This window comes from Rhincodon typus, chromosome 19 (assembly GCF_021869965.1).
Source record: "Rhincodon typus isolate 14 chromosome 19, sRhiTyp1.1, whole genome shotgun sequence".
Lineage (NCBI taxonomy): Eukaryota > Metazoa > Chordata > Chondrichthyes > Orectolobiformes > Rhincodontidae > Rhincodon > Rhincodon typus.
In genome coordinates, this window is record NC_063350.1 from 14,458,126 (window position 1) to 14,476,412 (window position 18,287).

The 18,287-nt window shown below is 41.4% G+C and overlaps 1 long non-coding RNA gene across 2 annotated transcripts in view; it reads right to left on the bottom strand.

Annotated features, from left to right (window-relative positions):
• The window catches only part of LOC125485481, a 139,126-nt gene that overhangs the window by 3,244 nt on the left and 117,595 nt on the right, over nt 1-18,287 (bottom strand). For both annotated transcript variants that reach the window (XR_007264206.1, XR_007264205.1), the window contains one exon: nt 377-489. This is a non-coding gene — a long non-coding RNA (uncharacterized LOC125485481). The remainder of the gene's footprint in view (nt 1-376; nt 490-18,287) is intronic.

Here is an 18,287-nt window from a genome sequence, read left to right on the forward strand (position 1 = left end):
TGCTGCTTGGCCTGCTGTGTTCATCCAGCCCTGCACCTTGTTGTCTCTTAATACTGGAAGATTTCATTATGACAATGCTTGTGTATTCTGGGGATAAGGTTGTTCAGAGTCAGGGAGGAAGAATAGACAATGGAAAACAAAATCCTTCAAAACTTAAACACAATTCATTCTGATGAAGCTGCTTCAATAGTTGAATTTCTCATCAACATCTCAGATGTGAAAGTATGCGTGAAAACACATGGATGAAGTACTAGCATTCTATTCGCACCCATCAAACAGGATAATTCCATGGTGAAGATATCAGCAGAAATGGTTGTCACAACAGGAATGTGTGTCAAGAGACCTCAGCTTTGTGGAAATCGGTACTTGATCTCACCCGTATAAAGCCAATGAGCTGCACATGACTATAGTTCATCCTTAGAATGCTCTGCCGTTGCAGACTCAGGAAATGTAGCTGGATCCTTTGTCAACTTAGCCTGAGGGTAAGTCCTGGGAAAAAGAAGGTGAAAAGTTAAGGTTGATGGGGGACAAGCGTGAGCTCAGGCTTGCATGTATCAGTCCATAACAGATGGGAGCTTTTGATAACAAAAATGGTGAGGACATCAGAACTGGTTTCCCCACATGTGGCTTTAAATACGGAAAGATAAAAATTTCTGTTCAGAGACCCCAGCTCCTGCACGGAATTTGTAATTTCATTCATTGCTGAGAGTCTTACCATTGATATGATACCATACTTATCCATTAATTCAATGCTGGAAACAGCTGAAACAGATTTATAATGAGTGAGTTTTTAACAGTCTAAAGCTGTTAATTACATGTGAACAACCTCTCTAGCCCTGAAAAGTGAATTTCAGAAGTGTAGAACTACATTCCTTGAGAAGACAATTAATAGTGGAGATTTGTTTAAAAAATTGCTTTTTATTTCTGTCTCTCACCTCTCTCCCTTAATCCAATCTGAATTTCAGATTTTTTATTTTACTTTCTATGCATCATTTACAGTTAATTCGTATTTCTGGATTTATACCTGTTGGTTTCAACTCTGTGTGTCTCAGTGCAAATTCTTAAATCTGATTGGTTAAAGAGTTCACAAACATTGGAGAACTCATATAGAATGTAATGTGGCCCTGTCCTTAACCCTAATCTTGCTCTTTCTGATCCCATTCACTCCTACTGAATTACAGTTCCATTTCTAAACTGAGCAACAGAGAACTATGTAAATGTACAAAGGATATTTTCTCTTGTGGGACAGTCCAGAACTAAGGGGGGATCGTTTTATAATTAGGCATCATCCCTTTAGGACCAAGACAAGAAGAATTTTTTCTCTCTCTCTTTCAGTGTGTTGTAGCACTTTGGAACTCATAGGATGGCGTAAGCAGGGTTATTGAATATTTTTGAGGTAGAGGTGGATTGATTCTTATGAAGCAGGAAATCAAAAGTCATTATGGTTTGATGGAAATGGGGAATTAAAAGCATAAAAATATCAGCTATCATCTTATTGAATGGCACAGCAGGTTCGGGGGACCCAAAGGTCTATTTCCGCTTCTAGTTCATATATTTGTATGCAACACTGGGGAATTAGTTAGCACAGCTGGCTGGACAGCTGGTTTGCAATGCAGTATAATGTCAATGACATGAGCTCAATTCCTGCAATAAGTGAGGTTACTAGGCAGGACTCTCCTTCGCAACTGCTCCCCTCACCTGAGGTGTGCTGATCCTCAGGTTAAACCACCACCAATCATCTCTCAGTCTAATGGCCCAGTCAGACTATATGTGTCACATTTTGTTTTATAATGCTCCTGTAAGGCATCTAGCAATGTTTCATTATGTGAAAGACGCGATATAAATATAAATTGTTGTCATTGTAAACAGATCAGCAGACCTGGAAATCCATTTAGTATGTTTCTAAATATCTTTTGTTCAAGTTGCAATTTTTTCTCCATTTTTAATGCAGCAGCAGAACTAAATCGAAGTACTGTAATACTGACAGCACATTCAGGTAGTCTGCATGCAAGTCCCGAGTAATGACAACAGAATATACAGCACCTCAGTAAAGCTGCTATGTAATAACTCCTGACACTAATAATTATTAAGTGAAGCTTTTGCATGCACAGGCTGTTAGCTTAATAACAATTCATGCTACTGCAGCCCCAGTTATGACACACTGAATATGCAGACTATAAATAGTTGGTATGAAAGTTATTGGAAGAATTAATAACACTGCCTCAGGGTTACAACTAATTCTACTAAGACTTCATGTGACACTTAACAGCTATTATACATGACAACACAAAAGCATTGTCAATTTGCACTGTAATACATGAATTCTTCCCACTAGTAACTCAGTTACATTGTAATGAGCTCCCTGTGTCCCTGTATCTTTTCCTAATCCGTTTTATAAGCTGATCAGCTCCTAAGCAGCCATTATAATTTAATGACTAGCACCCCCAAAACATCATCTTATTTTCTCTGTCAACCTGCCCCCTCCCCTTTGAACAAAATGTTCCTACACCCACCTACATCTCTGGGTAGAGCAGGCAGTAAAATCACATTAAAATCAACACACGATTCCCAGAAGTCTCCATCGAGGAACAAGATTTATTTTAATTGTGAATTAGTTTTTGATGTTGATTGTATGTTTGGTAACCTATCAGATGGAGTACTAGACTCTGGAAGTCTGTAAGAATTAATTGCACCCAACCAACCTCCAAGAATTCTATATTCCTCCATATCTGGTCCCTTGTGCCTCAACCATCTCCTTCACCCACCAATTTTGGCATTGCCCTCAGGGCCTAAGCTCTGGAATTCTATTCACAAACTCTTCTTCTCTCCACTTCCCTGACATACCACTTGAAACAACATCTTTGATCAAGCTTTTTGACAACTTGCCCATATTATCTACCTACTGTGGCTCAAAAAATATCTGATTACAGTGAGGCACTTTGGGATGTTTTACTTCATTAAGGGCACTGTATAATTACAGGTTGCTGTTAGTTACAACCAAATTTGAAATTGTTTTTTGCTATAATAGAAAATTGACATTTTTATTTCATGTCATGAATCTAACTATTTAAAAAACTATGCTGCTGTGGTTATCAATATAATCAAAACTAAAATTGGGCAAATTGCCTGGATCTGTCTAGATAACAGAGGAAGAAATGGGTTTCTTCTTTAAGTGAATCAATAGGGCAAAATGTGTGTGTTATTCAACCTTTACTAATCATATGTCCTCCCCATTTTGTCCCTGCTCTTTCTGGTCCTTCTGAAAGGAGTTGGGAGAGAAACTCCACTTACTGTCTGTGCACGGAGTCTAGGCTGACACTTTGGAGCGGTACTGAGGCTGTGCTGCGTGGTGGAAGGTGCTGCTTTCCAAATGAAATGTCGGATCGAGTCTCCATTTGTCCCTCTCAAATCCCATGGCACCTTTTGAAGAACAGCAGGTTGACTGCCCTCAACCAAATCCAAATGGTCGCCTATTTCATTGCTATGTTTGGGAGCTTCCTGAGTGCAAATAGGCTGCCAAACTTCTTGTACTACTGCAGTGACAGAAAGAAAAGTCACATTTGGATGCGTGGAGATGGTGAAAGCCAGTATAAAAATTCAGCCGTTTTATTTGTAAAAGTTACTGTGTTGGTAGTTAGAAACAAGTGCATGTGTTCAAGGCTCTGGCTTTAGCTATGACTGTGCACACACACTGAGGTCGATCGGTATGAAAGGTGTTTCTAACTGATAGACACCAACAGCAATTCTGGTTGGTGGAAAGTAAGTGGAGTAACTGTAGAGTGATGAAAACAACAACAGAAGTTGCGAAGGAAGTTCGGCAGGTCTGGTTGCATCTGTGAAGACTAAACAGAGTTAACGTTTTAAGTCCAGTGACCCTTTTTCCAGAACTGATAGTAGCCAGGAAAATGTGATATTTATGCAGATAATAGAAGGTGGGAGATAGGGGAGTGAGTGGATAATTGGAGATAGAGTCACAGAGAGAGAGAGAGAAAGAAAGAAGAAAAGTTAGGTAGGCAAAGAGATTGTTAATAGTAAGCCAGGGAAGAAGAAAAGCTAGATAGGCGATGATGGAACCAGTGAATGAGTGAAAATGGATTGGCTGTACTGAAAGCAACCCATGTCAAGACAGGATCTGGGGTGTGGGGGTGGGTAAAGGACACAGTTGGAGGTGCTTATGCTCTAAAATTATTCAACTCGAAATTGGGTCCTGAAGGCTGCAGGGTCTCCAAGCGGAAAATGAGAAGCTTTTCTTTCAGTTTGCACTGAGCCTCGCTGGAGTGCTGCAGCAAGCCTGAAACAGAGATTCTGGCCAGGGAACACAGTAGTGTGTTGAAGTGGCAGGCAACTAGAAGCTTGGGGTAATTTTTTACAGACATAATGTAGGTGTTCCGCAAAGTGGTCACCCAGTCTGCATTTCGTCTCCCTAATGTCGAGGAGACAGCAGTGTGAGCAATTCAGAGTGATGATAGTCAACAGTGATGTCTACTGCCAATCAATAGTTACAAGCCCAAATTGGACATAAATTAGCAACTAGACAGATAATCCCTCACTGCTGGAATAAGCTCAGTCACTGCTGGGATGAAAATCTTGGAGCTACTTTGACATAAGGTAGGAAATAATGGTAGTTAAAGGAAAATGTGAAATGACACATTGGCTGAGGGGTGACCTTAAAGAGGTTTATAAAATCATGAGGGGCATGGATAGGGTAAATAGACAGGATCTCTTCGGGGTAGGGGAGTCCAAAACTAGAGGGCATAGGTTTAAGTTGAGTGGGGAAAATATAAAAAGGGCTTAAGGGGCAACTTTTTCACACAGAATGGTGCGTATATGGAATGTGCTGCCAAGGGAAATGATGGAGACTGGTGCAATTACAACATTTAAAAGGCAACTGGATAGGTATATTAATAGGAAGGATTTAGAGAGAAATGGGCCAAATGCTGGCAATGGGACTAAATTTATACGGAATATCTTGTCGGCATGGGCGATTTGGATGGAAGCGTATGTTTCCATGCTGTATATCTCTATGACTCTATGACTCTAAATGAGATAAATATATCACCCAAGCATCAGTTGTTCCAGTATGGTGAACTTATTTAAACCATTGACACCATCCATTTCATCCTATATAGCTCTGTGTTGATGTGTTGTGTGAATACATGATCAAAGAAAATAATTGCTTAACACTGCAACAAAACAGACACTCATTTTTGAGTTGTCTCCAGGTAAAATCAGAAATCAAGGCACAATTTAGACAATGGCTTGCACAGAACACTAGTTTATTAATTTTTAAGTATATACTTCTGGCTTTTAAAATTGCACAGTACATGTTTTTTTATAACAAGGAGAAAGAACAGTCAAACACAGTCTTCAATAAATAGTCTTAGATCGCTTTACAAAGTTCTAAAATACGTTTTACTAAAATTTGTGATCTTCAGGCTAGATGTTAAATATGTGTACTAAATCTTCGACTGTCTACCTCAATCACTTTAATATTTTTCTGTCCAGTACAAAAGGTTAATAAATCCTTACTAAAGACAAAAATCTCAAACAAAAGAAGAATCAAATACAAACAGACCAAAGAATCTTTCTATAGCCTTTGCATTTTCCTTTCTGACAAATGCAGTGGCTTCAGCTCCCAATTAGAGGCAAGAATTCTGACAGCAAAGTAGAAACATTTTTTTTTGGAAAACAAGGGCTACAAGGAAGATTTGTGGCCCTCCTGTCATTTCTATGAGCTTTAACTTGCATCTTCTAAAGGAAGATCACCCTGATGACATTCAGATGGAACTGGAGCACAGGGATGAGATAATAATGTCACTCAACACTTCGGAGTTTGGGTCAGCTGTAAGGAATTAAATACAGAGCCTCAGTGGACAACACAACACTGCCATCATGTGGACAAATCTGGAACGTGACCCACTAGGTTTGCTGGAAGAGGTTTTTGGGTTGGGTTAGGGAAAGATCATGCAAAAGCTGTAATGTGATGTTGAAACAGGGATTGCTAAAGTACAGTGCTGTATAAAGATTCATCCTTAGGGCCTGTTTAATGTAGCTATATTAAGATAATTTCCTAAGATGGGAAAAGCAGATGGAATAATATTAACAGCTAATGACCCAACACTGCCAGCCCATGTAAATAGTAGAACTTGTACTGTTTCCCATCCCAAACTAAACTATTGCAGCTTTCAATAGATGTCCTCAAAAGAGTAAAGAAACAGTAGCAGGGCATTTACTCCCTACAGCCTGGTCAACCATTCAATAAGACTATGGTTGATCCATGACCTAATTTCATGTACTGGCTTCGCACCATATTCCTTGATGCTTTTGGTTAATAAAAATCTATCAATCTCACATTTAAAAATTAACAGTTGACATCCATACTGTTGCAGAAAAAGGTTCAAAATCTTCTACTTCCTTATTTGTGGAGAAATATTTCCTAATATCAGGATTCAGATCCAATTTATAGATGACTCCCCCAGTCCTAGACTCCTCAACCATCGGTTCCTTAAAAATGAATTGATGCCAGAATGTACTGGTACACTAATAAACATTCTGCAAATAATTTGTTGATAGAACTGAGCAATGCCTTCATAAAAATCTGTAACTTTCCTAATGTTAATACAAAGGAGAAATAGCATCAGTTTACTGTCCTTGGAATATTTTACATAACAAATTATTTCAAACTGAAAGAACATTAAAAGCAATTGAAGATCTAACTCCTGTACCAATCCATATTGTTAATTCCAGCCAAATGTATACTCTCTACTTAACCATTGCTAAAGCAATCACAAATCTCTTTCCTTCTGATCTCAATTACCAAGCTCCATCAATGCTATTCCCTAATTCTAAACTTGTCTAGTCATTATTCTTGTCACTTTGAGATCTAGAATTTCAATTATTAGCCAGTTTGTATCTAATACCTTTCATTTTCTTCATTCATTCTTGGGATGTGGGCATCACTGCCAAGTCTCACATTTAACGCCAGCTCCATCAGGTCGATAATAACTGGACTGGAACAAGTTGGCTACAGACTTTGTTAATTCTGGAACACAGGACTTCAGCACTCTAATTGAGATTTCAGTGTGCCTTTTATTCTTCTCTATATTTAGTACACTCAGCTGTTTCTTAACATAGCATAAAGTGCACCAAATTGGCTGAATACTGTCATCCACGATGCTGGGAACTTCAGGAGGCTAAGATGGATCATCTACTCAACACTTCTGCTGAAGATGGTTGCAAATGTTTTTTGTCTTGTGCACCAATGCGCTGAACTGTGCTGTCAATGAGAATGGCATTATTTCTATTGCTGCCTCCTCTTTTTAGTTATGTAACTCTCCACCACCATTTATGAGTGGATGTGGCAACAGATTCATTGTGGGAATGCTTGTCCCTAAGCATAGCAATTTGATTTGCATGCAATAAATCATGTGTTGTAGTTTCACCAGGTTGGCACTCATAGTATTTCAAAGTTACCTGTTGCTGCTCCTAGCATGTTCTTCTTCACTCCTCATTGAACCAGGGATGATCCTTTAGTTCGGTTGTAATGAAGTGTGCAGAATACGTCAGAAGATTACAGATTATGGCTGAACTCAATTCTGTTGTTTCTTGAGGCTCATAGCACCTCCTGGATGCCTAATTTTGAGCTGATTAACAGGCTGTAAATCGATCCCATTTATTACAGTGGTAGTGTTACAATAAGATGCAATGTAGCCTCAATATGACGATGGGACTTTGATTCCTCAAGAACCGTGCAGTGTTTAATCTAATGGACAAACGTGAGGAGGAGTTATTGAGCCATAGGGATCCATAACACAGTAAAAGGCCCTTTGGCCCACCTCGTCTTTACCAGTAAAAATGAACCACCCAACTATTCTAATCCAATTTCCCAGAACCTGGCCTTGTCTTGTACGCTTTAGCATCACACGTTTACAGCTAAATTCTTCTACATCTACCCCCACCCTTACAGGCAGTGAGTTACAAATCCCACCACCCTCTAAATGAAAAAGATTTTACCCACATATCCTCTGAACCTACTGCCCTTTTTGATTAATCTATGTACCCTGGTCATTGATCCCTCTACCAAGGGGAAATGTTCCTTCCTGTCTACCCTATCTATCCCCCTCATAATTTTATACATCTCAATCATGTGAAATAAGTTTCACCTGTGTGTTGCTACAGACCGAGTCTAATACTTTTGCCCTTCAGGATTTGAGCAACTCAGTCAGTAATAATAATAGACCATGAAATCTCATATCCAGAATACATTCTGTGCCCTTGCAAGTATTGTTAAAAATGGAGGAGCACTGATTCATCAGCTGATGGGATCTATTGGGAGGTGGTAATCAGCAGGAAATTTCTCAGCCTGTGTTTGACCTAAGGTCTTGAGATTTCATGGAGACTGAAATCAATGTTGAGGACTCCCAGGACAACTCCATCCTAACTGTATACCACTGTGCAATCCATCCTAACTGTGTACCACTGTGCCACCACCTCTAGTGGCAAATGCAGGTTGAACATTACAACACCAGAGATGGTAATGGAAGAATTTGGGACATTGGCTAATAGGTGTGACTCCGTGAGTATGAGAATATCTATTGTTTGACTAGCCTGTGAGACAGCTCTCCCAATTTTGGCACATTCCCAGATGTTAGCGAGAGAAGAACTTTCGAGGTTGACAGGACAAGGTTTGTCGATGTCACATCCAGAGTTTAATAATTTCTGGATGATTTGTTCCAGTTTATTCTTATTACCATCCTTGTGTCAGTTTAATACAATTGAATGGCCTGCTTGGCCATTTCGGAGGGCAATTAAGAATCATTGACATTGCTTCAATTCTTAAGTTATCAGACCTGAAGAGGTGAGGCAGATTTTCTAAACCCTAAAGGACTGGAGTGGATCAGACAGGGTTTTATGACAATCTGTTAATTCTATGGTCACCATTTATCTCTCAGCTTTTACTTCCAGTTTTTTTTAATGAACTGAATTTAAATTTCTCAACAGCTGTAATTAGATTTTAACTCATGTCTCCAGATCATTAGTCCTGAGCTCTTGGTGACTAATCCAGTACCATTTTTTTAAAAATGCTACTACACACCTGGCACAAATTTAAATCCAGTTCTTTGCTTTATGAGAGAGACACTGTGTTATTGTGAAGATTTTGCCAGATTGCCTTTTTCTCACTTGCTCTCTCACACTTTTTATTTTAGAAACCAGAGTTTTATTTTTAAAATGTCCTAGGAATACAGAAGACGCAAAGTAGCTGCCGTTATTACACAAAATTAATCATACCTTGCAGCTTGAACTGGGAGATATATATATATATAAAGCACCTCAATACGACTAACACATTCAACCGCAAATAAGCACCATCAATCACGGTACAGTCAGAAATTCATGTGAGCTCGTACCTGCTAGTCACTGGCATGACTTGCACAGTCTCTAGAGCACAGTGGTTGGTTTTGTGTGAAAAACTACTTGTCAGCAGACAAATGGCCCGTGTGTTAGGAAACATTTTAGAGTTTGCAAAGTTCTTTTTTTTGTGAAACAGCTCGATAAATGAGATGACTGCAGTGTCCGCAGGGGTTATCAATAGTCCATCCACGATCTGCTTCATCCTCCCCTTTGTGTGGATATGTCAGTGCGTTTAAACCCCTTTGCTTCCAGCGCTCTGTGGTTAAGCTGAGAAAAGCCACTTGCTACTTCAAGTGACGCTCGACTTCAAATGGCACTATTCCCCTGTGAGATGAATATCTCACAACTGCAAATTATGGAACAGCAGGTCGGGACTAACTTCATCATTTAGGAGCAGATAGGTGAGAGTCAGCATCAGATTAAGGAAATGCTCAAGGGTTTTCTCAGCTTTCATAGTACTAATGAAGCCTGTCATTGCGTTTATATGGAGGCGGCTGAGTTGCTCAGTCTGTGGTTTAAAATCCACTTATTAAGGCATAATGAAACTAAGCACACTGCTTTCACCGAGAACTTGTAAGTGGGAACTATGAAAACAGAGCTTGCTATAAGCTACAGTAATGACATGACAGAACTATTTCCATATGGCAACCTTTCAAGAACCCTTCAACAGCCGTACTGCCATCCTGTGAGCTTGAGGCAAACTCGTCAGCTTCAGGTTTTGTCAGATACCTCTCGTGCCCATAATGTTATTTCCAGTTCCAGCTTTGTCCGCAGAGGAACAGAATAGCAGTGGAGTGCAAGCCCGCCTGAATGCCGGGTCAAAAACACCACACGCACATCACTGCTCTGCAACTCCTTTGAATCCCAAAACTAACCTTGTCTTAAAAAGTGCATGCACGGAAATAATCAGCATGTGCCTGAACTTATACCAGGAGTCACTCGGAATTTTAGAGTGACCACTTGTGTATTGCCAATCTGTGCTGGTTGCTAAAGAATTATTTGTTTGCAATGTAAGATCCACAAGAGTGCGACAAAGAGAAAAAACACAGTCCGGTTCGCTACAATAGCTACTTTGCTCCATGAGTGAGCAAACTGGATGACTCAGAAGTGATGAGTGAGCCATGAGGCTCTTTATTTCACATTCTGTCTGTACAACATGTGCGGTTCCATCATAATGCATGTACTTGAATCGAAAACAAAGTATATACAGTTACTGTCACAACCAACCTCCCTTTTACAATGTGGAGAAATAGCTACACTAAAATCAGCCACAATACTTAATCAGACCAATCTGCAGGATGTTACTGCTCTGAGGTAAGGTGTTTGTATCTGGCTCCTCATGGACATTAGTGAGCTGCACTCTGGAAGTTTGGGACAGAAGAAGTTAGGAGTTTTATTTATGGTTCTGACTGTGCAGAGCCCATCATAATACTACAGATTACATCATGTCATAATACTGTAAATTGTACAGTGTGTCTGTTCACCACTGTTCAGCTCATTAGGCAACTGTGTGAGAAAACCCATGCATCGTCTTTCAGATAGTCGGACCCTATTGTCATCTTGCTGCCATCTGTGTGTTCAAGTGCTGGAACAGGACGGGCTGTTTCCATAATGATACTGCAGGACACTTTCCCCAACCACAGTATAGGCAATGGTATCAGGACAAATAAGGCCTCAAGTCTCAGAAATTTGCTCCATAGTCTAATTGAGAAGCTGACCCTTCTTCACTTAGAGAGTCATAGTCATACAGCATGGAAGCAGACCCTTCTGTCCAACTCGTCCATGCCGACCAGGTTTTCCAAACTAAACTAGTCCCACTTGCCTGCGCTTGGCCCATATCCCTCTAAACCTTTCCTATTCAGGCACCTGTAAAAATGTCTTTTCAATGTCTTAATTGTACCTGCATCTACCACTTCCTCTGGCAGTTCATTCTAATATGAGAACTGGTCACATCTCATCCCACTCCAGGGCTGAAGTATAGAAACCAGCACGAACAGTGCAGTGCACAATTGAGGAAATGCCGCACTTTCAGAGCCCCTACTTTCCAAATGAAAATTAAGGCCTTACCTGACCCCTCATGCAGATGTGAAATATCCCACAAGATTATTGCAAAGACAAACAAGGGAGTTATCCTGGTGTTGTGGCCAATAATTGTCCCTCGGTCAACATCACAACAATTGATCATCTAATCATTCTCATACTGCTGTTTGTGAGAGTTTGCTGTGCAGGTTTCCTCCGGGTGCTCTGATTTCCTCCCACAGTCCAAAGATGTGCAGGTTAGATGGATTGGCCATGCTAAATTTCATTGTAGTGTTCAGGGATGTGTAGATTAAGTGGGTTATGGGGGATGGGTCTGGATGGGATGCTCTGAGAGTCAGCGTGGATGTGTTGGGCCAAAGGACCTGTTTCCACACTGTAGGGATTCTATACTATTCTAGACTGGCTGCTGCATTTCATCCATTACAACCTTGGCCACACTTCAAACTGTACTTGATTGGATGTAAGGCACTTTGAGATGTCCACTGGTTGTGGAAGATGCTATATAAATGCAAATACTCACTTTTTTTCTCTTTCTCTCAACCTGCTTAGTATGAATTAATTTCAATTTGAGATGGAAGTTGTTGCTTATTCCATTGAAAGATCATTTTCAATGCAGCTAGTAGTAACAGAAAAACCACGTCACCCATAAGCAAATTTGGAACTCTTAATGTGAATCCAAATTCCTAAATACAACTAAGTTCATCTTTCATTGACACAACTTTTAATATGGGTGAAGGAAAGGAGCAATTTATGAAGACATTTTGGAGCATGCACATTATTAACATCATTTAAAATTCTTTCCAGACAATTCTATTGGAAGAGCTGTTTCATTGGCAAACTAGCCATGAGATAACACAGTGTTGTTTCAACACTATTCTAACCAATCTTAATGAGGAAACATTCCCTCTGATTGAAAAGAGTTATGTTATATATTCCATGCACTAGGAACACACAGTGGCACAGATTGAAATAACAGGCTGGATTTCATCCTTGAGATAGGTATGTCTGGGATTTCTGCAAAGATTCATTATGCTTTCTTGGATGAGAATCCAGTCATCCATTGGACAGTTAAAATGGCTAAGCCACCACTTATAGTTCTGACTGTAATAATTTCTATGAATAAACTAATGTTTAGTAACTCAAGATAAATGGGTGTCAAGTGCTTGCAGTTTCTGATACTGATACTTAAATGGTCTGTATGATTGACATATTTATTGGTTTTTGGTGAAAGAAATCGTATTCCAAGGAAGTGCAAAGTTACGAATAAATGACAGCTTTTTGTAACAAATTACATCATCACTCCAGTGATCATTGGTTCTGTCCAGTGTATAGTGGGCAAATGCGTATAGAAGTGTTTTAGCTGGGCATGGAGGTTACAAGATGCCATAGGGCCAATAGGAGGTACCATTTAGCATGCGAGTGATGAGGACCCATAGGAGCTAGAAGTGAGAACAGAGTATAGAATTTTGAAGTGCTATGGGAGTGAGTGGAGGGTCATAGCTTGGCAGTGGGAGCACTGATAAGACTTTCAGATCTTACCTTTCATTCCCTTGTGCAATCTATGGTGTTCCTCTAAAGTGCTGTGAGCCATAACCCTTTGAAAAGTCAGCACAATGCCATAACAGTTAAGGAGTACGACATATCTATGCTCCCTACAAAGTTGACCAGATGCAACCTCACAATTTGCAGCCTTAATTGGCTCTGCCAAAAATTCGGAATAGGGTTGTGTCAGAATCCCAAAACTAGATTCCAGTCACCTTTCTCACCTTCCCACATAGGGTCCCAAATTCCTGAAAATCCAGGCCAAGACTAAAAACTAGAATAATAACATTGAAGAAACATTTGGATGCACACTTGTGATGCCAAGGCATGCAAGGCCATATGCCAAGTGCTGGAAAATCGGATCAGAATAGTTAAGTGTTGCTTTTGACTGGCACAGACTCAATGGGCCAAAGGGCTGTGCTGCATGATTGAGTTACCAAGTCGGTCAGAATGTTAATCGACTTAGTCACATGACATGAAGGGAGGTTTAATGTCAACATACAAATGAAGAAACTATGTTAATGCCAACAAAGATATCCGAAACTATTAGCTGAGGAATAAGTTCTTTTTAAATAAATAAGTTTGCGCTGTGAACTTTTCTCTCATGTATCAGAAAATATGCAATTGTAACCGTCATTTCCCAATCTCGCTGTGTTGTCCAAGGGAAGGATTTGTAAAGGAAATAGCATTATTGGAGACAAATCCAGGTAAACCTCAATAGCTGATGGATAAAATTATAAATGGGAATTAAGACAAGATCCACAGAGTTGTCTCAGGAAAGAATCCAATCATTACCTCTACGTTTGTGGAGGCATCACTGGATCCTGTTCCAGTATCAGATGTGAGAATCTTGCTTGATATATTATTAGTTTAATTATAGACCATTCAAGCAATTGTGATGTGCCCAACCTCTTGTACAAGAATTATACAATAGTACATCATTGAATGAGACCATTCAGCCTCCTAAGTCTACCTGTGCACTTTTTAGGAGCAATCCAATTTGTCTCATACCCCCTCCTCTTTCATCATGTCCAATCATTTATTTTCTCCTACAAGTATTTATCTAATCCTCTTTTTGAAATATAATATTGAATTTATTTCCTCCACACTATCGAGCAGCTCCACCCCAATCCCAACCACTCATTGCAAAGAAAAGCCTTGCCTCACGTCAGCAACTTTCCGAGTGACTTTCAGTTGGTGTCCCCTAGTTATTGACTCTGCAGTCACCTGAAAAGATTTCTGTAATTAACCAATCTAAAGCAAATAGAGCCTTTTCTTCAAGTTTTGCCTTAAACACAATGGGAAGTACAAACTCGTCCATCTTGTGCCTTGCCCTCTGCAGTTTCCCATGAACGTTGGAGCTAAAAGTATGAAAATAAAGCCAATAAACAAGAATACACAGATAGATCAATATGTAATTATGTGGTGCTTCTACACTATAAGGTGGTTACGCTGGAGTCATTTCACTGCCTCTGTTATTTTATCACTTCCACAATGCATTTAAGCATATTGACCTAAGACGCAGGAGTTAGGCATTGGCTTAGTGCTAAACATACTCGATCCCAGGATTTATTCCACCTGGTTAACATTACCGTGCTAAGAAAACCATGTCTCGTTGTCCATATTATCAAAGGAGAAGCACAATATAAAACAGACTAACACGACATGATGTCTTCAGAGCCTGCCATATTTCAGATTGGATTTACTTTTGAAAAAAACAACTGTTTTCCTCAAAAAATGTTCAAGACATTTGTTTTAGCACAACACAAAAAAAAGTTGAAAATTTTGTGACACGTTGTTACCTTCACATTGCTTGTCAATGGTTCTGAGTGTCACAACATTTAAGTTGTGTTTTCTATGATAGAACTAATGCCTAAAATCCTGCCACCAGCAAGCGAATTTATAAATAGCAAGTGTCATTCCAGCAAGTGGAATCTCTGCAGCACAAATTAGATATGGGTGAGACTGGAAAAGGCATCAGCAAGAGCAATGACTTTAATCTGATTTTTTTTTGGAGAGGAAAGTAATGGCAATTTTTAGACATGTGTTAACGTCAATTACAGAATGGCAAATTTCAGAGTACTTTGAGATTAGAACCATGACACTGAAATTACACCATGGCACAGTAGCAGACGAATATCGCCTTCCACCATATTAACAGGGGCATTACTATGTTAACTTTGAACAGTTTAGCACACCAGCTGGAGTAGAGCAGATAGCAATTTCAGAGACATAGGTGGTTGTTTGTCGCACAGTTTCATTTTAGAGCCCTTGAGTGTCACTGAATGGTGATCTTTATCATAATCGTGAGTCTACCTGTGACACATTTCATAGAATCATATAGTGCAGAAGGACATTATACAGGAAGCCTCTTGGAATGAGTCATCCTATTAGTGTCACTTCTTGGCTCTTTCCCTGTAACCCTGCTTTACTTTCACCTTTTCAAGTATTTATCCAATTCACTTTTGAAAGTTACTTTTGGATTTTCTTCCAGTGCTCTTTCAGGTGGTACATTCCAGATCATAAGAAGTTACTGTGTACTTTTTTTGCCCCTCATCTGCCCTCTGGCTCTGTGCCAATTATTTTAAATCTGTGTCCTCTGACTGTTGACCTCCTGCCATTTTTTTCTTATTTATTCCACAAAATCCCTCATCATTTTGAATATTTCCCTTAAACATTCTTTTTATCTTCTCAGGTTTAAGGAGAAGAAACCCAGAATCTCCAATCTTTCCATGTGTCTAAAATCCCTCATCCTTTATACCTTTCCAGTAAATTTCCTGTGCACAATCTCCAAGTCCTTGAGATTCTGCCTAAAGTAGAGTGCTCCTACTTCGTCAAAGCACTCATCATGAGGTGCATGGATAGGATGAATAGCCAAGGTCTTTTCCCCAGGGTAGAAGATTCATAAACTAGAGGGCATAGCTTTAGGATGAGATGGAAAAGATTTGAAAAGGATCTAAGGGGTAACTTTTTCACACAGAGTGTGGTCTGTGAATGGAATGAGCTGCCAGAGGAAGTGGTGGAGGCTGGTACAATTGCAACATTTAACAAGCCATCTGGATGGGTACATGAACAGGAAAGGTTTAGATGGATATGGGCCAAATGCTGGCAAATAGGACTAGATTAATTTAGGATTCCTGGTTGGCATGGACGAGTTGGAGTGAAGGGTCTGTCTTCATGTTGTATATCTCTATGACTCTACTCTTCCTGAGGGCAATGCATTTTGCAAGTCTTTAGATAAGATCCCTCATGGCAGACTGGTCAAGAAAGTAAGAGCCCAAAAGATTGAAGTCAAAGTGGCAGATTCGCTGAGAAACAGAAAGCAGAGGGAAATGGCCAAGGAATGTTGCTGTGACTAGAAGTCTGTTTCCAATGAGGTCATGCAGGGTTGGGCGCTGGGGCCCTTGCTTTTGTGGTGGACATTAATGATTTTGACTTAAATATAGAGGATATGATCAAGAAGTTTACAGATGACATGAAAACTGGTACGATGGTAAATTGTGAAGAGGATACCTGTAGGAGAATGTGTCCACAACCTCATCACCTCAGGTGACCTCCCACCCACGGCCTCCAACCTCATCGTTCCCCAACCTCGCACTGCCCGCTTCTATCTCCTTCCCAAAATCCACAAACCTGAATGCCCTGGTCGACCCATTGTCTCCGCCTGCTCCTGCCCCACCGAACTGATCTCCAACTATCTCGACTCCATTTTCTCCCCCTTGGTCCAGGAACTCCCTACCTATGTCCGTGACACCACCCACGCCCTCCACCTCCTCCAGAACTTCCAATTCCCCGGTCCCCAACACCTCATCTTTACCATGGACGTCCAGTCCCTCTACACCTGCATTCCCCATGCAGATGGCCTTAAGGCCCTCCGCTTCTTCCTGTCCCGCAGGCCCGACCAGTCCCCCTCCACTGACACCCTCATCCGCTTAGCCGAACTCGTCCTCACACTCAACAACTTCTCTTTCAATTCCTCCCACTTCCTACAGACAAAGGGGGTAGCCATGGGTACCCGCATGGGCCCAAGCTACGCCTGCCTCTTTGTAGGTTACGTGGAACAATCCCTCTTCCGTACCTACACCGGCCCTAAACCCCACCTCTTCCTCCGTTACATTGATGACTGTATCGGTGCCGTCTCGTGCTCCCACGAGGAGCTCGATCAGTTCATACACTTCACTAACACCTTCCACCCCAACCTTAAATTTACCTGGACCATCTCTAACACCTCTCTCCCCTTCCTGGACCTCTCTGTCTCCATATCGGGCAACCACCTCGAAACCGATATTCATTTCAAGCCCACCGACTCCCACAGCTACCTAGAATACTCCTCCTCCCACCCACCTTCCTGCAAAAATGCTATCCCCTATTCCCAATTCCTTCGCCTCCGCCGCATCTGCTCCCAGGATGAGGCATTCCACTCCCGTACATCTCAGTTGTCCTCGTTTTTCAAGGACCGTAACTTCCCCTCCTCGGTGGTCGAGAACGCCCTCAACCGTGTCTCCCACATCTCCCGCACCTCATCCCTCACACCCCGTCCACGCAATAAAAACCAAAAAAGAATCCCCCTCGTCCTCACGTACCACCCCACCAACCTCCGGATCCAACGCATCATCCTCCGACACTTCCGCCATCTGCAATCCGACCCCACCACCAAAGACATCTTTCCCTCCCCACCTTTATCTGCTTTCCGGAGGGACAACTCTCTCCGTGACTCCCTTGTCCGCTCCACACTCCCCTCCAGCTCCACCACACCCGGCACTTTTCCCTGCAACCGCAGGAAGTGCTACACCTGCCCCCATACCTCCTCCCTCACCCCCATCCCAGGCCCCAAGAAGACTTTCCACATCAAGCAGATGTTCACCTGCACATCTGCCAATGTGGTATACTGCATCCGCTGTACCCGGTGTGGCTTCCTCTACATCGGGGAAACCAAGCGGAGGCTCGGGGACCGCTTTGCAGAACACCTACGCTCGGTTCGCAATAAACAACTGCACCTCCCAGTCGCGAACCATTTCAACTCCCCCTCCCATTCCTCAGATGACATGTCCATCCTGGGCCTCCTGCAGTGCCACAACGATGCCACCCGAAGGTTGCAGGAACAGCAACTCATATTCCGCTTGGGAACCCTGCAGCCCAATGGTATCAATGTGGATTTCACAAGTTTCAAAATCTCCCCTCCCTCTACCGCATCCCAAAACCAGTCCAGCTCGTCCCTGCCTCCCTAACCTGTTCTTCCTCCCACCTATCCCCTCCTCCCACCTCAAGCCGCACCTCCATCTCCTACCGACCAA